Source organism: Rhodamnia argentea, chromosome 6 (genome assembly GCF_020921035.1).
Source record: "Rhodamnia argentea isolate NSW1041297 chromosome 6, ASM2092103v1, whole genome shotgun sequence".
NCBI lineage: Eukaryota > Viridiplantae > Streptophyta > Magnoliopsida > Myrtales > Myrtaceae > Rhodamnia > Rhodamnia argentea.
The window spans coordinates 465001-467473 of NC_063155.1; positions in this window are offsets into that span (position 1 = coordinate 465001).

The window sequence follows — 2473 nt, forward strand, 5'->3', positions numbered from 1 at the left end:
CGGGGATTCGACAATGATCCTTCCGCAGGTTCACCTACGGAAACCTTGTTACGACTTCTCCTTCCTCTAAATGATAAGGTTCGGTGGACTTCTCGCGACGTCATCGGCGGCGAACCGCCCACGTCGCCGCGATCCGAACACTTCACCGGACCATTCAATCGGTAGGAGCGACGGACGGTGTGTACAAAGGGCGGGGACGTAGTCAACGCGAGCCGATGACTCGCGCTTACTAGGAATTCCTCGTTGAAGACCAACAATTGCAATGATCTATCCCCATCACGATGAAATTTCAAAGATTACCCAGGCCCGTCGGCCAAGGCTATAGACTCGTTGAATACATCGGTGTAGCGCGCGTGCGCGCCAGAACATCTAAGGGCATCACGCACTGTTATTGCCTCAAACTTCCTTGGCCTAAGCGGCCATAGTCCCTCTAAGAAGCTGGCCGTGGAGATGTACATCCACATAGCTAGTTAGCAGGGCCGAGGTCTCGTTCGTTATCGAAATTAACCGGACAAATCGCTCCACCAACTAAGAACGGCCATGCACCACCACCCATAGAATCAAGAAAGAGCTCTCGTCTGTCAATCCTTACTATGTCCGGACCCGGTAAGTTTCCCCGTGTTGAGTCAAATTAAGCCGCGGTGCTCCACTCTGGTGGTGCCCTTCCGTCAATTCCTTTAAGTTTCAGCCTTGCGACCATACTCCCCCCGGAACCCAAAAACTTTGATTTCTCTTAAGGTGCCGGCGGAGTCCTAAAAGCAACATCCGCCGATCCCTAGTCGGCATCGTTTATGGTTGAGACTAGGACGGTATCCGATCGTCTTCGAGCCCCCAACTTTCGTTCTTGATTAATGAAAACATCCTTGGCAAATGCTTTCGCAGTTGTTTTTTTTTTTTTTTTTTTTTGTAAGGTAAGTATGTATTGATCTTCCAAAAAGCTAGATACAAGAGAAACCGGACACAAAAACCATGAACTCGGAATGACACAAAATGTGGCATAGGGAGTTCAACGGTGAACCGGCCGCAAAAAACTACCGAGAAACGGAAGCATAAGGAACAACCAGAAAATGGCAGAGAGCTAGGGAAAACCGAAGGCGTGAAGCCAAGACCAAAAGTAACAAAAAACAACCAAGGGCCAATACAACCCAAAGCGGTGGAGGCCAAGGCGGGTAGGTGTATAAAAACAGCAGCAGATGTAGCGGACCACGGACGAGCAACAGCAAAACGTCGCGGGGCCATCGGGATGCCGAGTCTTTTGAGCGGCTAGGTAGGAGAACCACATCCGTAGCGAGGTGGAGTGCAGCAACAGAGGCGGAGGGTTGACGCAGGAGCAGCCAAAGTAGAAGCGAGTCCCGTGTTGTTGCAGCGGCGGCGTCAACGAACCACGAGAGGAGTTGAGCAGAACAGCAGCGACTCAGAACAGCATGTCAAAAAGACAGAACCAGCGAAGGATAAAGATAAGGAGGGACGGGAGACAAAACAGAAAAAAAAGGCCAAACAAGTGGCCAAAGAAAGAGAAGACAGAAAGAACTGAAAGAACAGGGGAAAGCAGAAAATACAACACTAGGAAAGAAGGAGAAGGAGGAAACCACAAGCTGAGCAAAGCAAGCAAGAACAAGAGCTAACAACCAGCAACACTCGAGAAAAAGACCCCCACATCAGCACAAAAGAAGAAAGCACAGCTGATGAGGAGCTTCGGGAGTCCACAGGGGTAGTATGTTGGAAGACCAGCAGCAACCAGTAGAAGCGAGCAGCATCTGTGAGGCTTCTGTGATGGCAAAAGCCGTGGGGAGAGGCAGCAGTGGATTGTTGTAGGAGAGCCACAGCTGCAACAAAAGTTGATGGAGAAGCGATCGTTGTGGAAATGAGACCCGAGGTGTTGCACCAGCGGTGATCGAGAGCAGCAACAGGGGAAGTCATCAGGCACAAAACAGCGGCGCCACAAAACAGCAGACCCGAAGGCCCAAAACTAATACAAAAAGGAGGAAAAAGGGAGGGGGGAAGGAAAACAAAAAAAGAAAAAGAATGCCAAACAGGTGGCAGCAAGGGAAAGCAAACACTGGAGCTAGCAAAGGATACAACTACGGCGAGGGTACACCAGGCAGCAGCAGCCAACTAGAACACAAGTAAAGAAAAAGAACAGCAAAAGAAGCATGAACAACGCAGGTAGCAGCATTACGGACGGCAGCAGCTGTAACGGCTCCCAATATAACTATGGAATGAAGATGCAGCAGCAAGAAGTCCCGGGACCTCGAGGAAGGTGAGTGCTGAACGCGACCAGGTAGCAAAGAACCACCAATGCACCAAAAGGGATGGCAGACGGTGGTCGAAGGAGCAGGTAATGCAGCAGCAAGGCCCCGGTTGCAGCAACCAGAAAATAACAACAACGGTGGATTGTTGTCCAGGCGGCAGAAGGTGCAGGAAGTGCTGGAGCCAAGGCAGCCAACCGAGTATACAATTGAGGGCCCTCCCG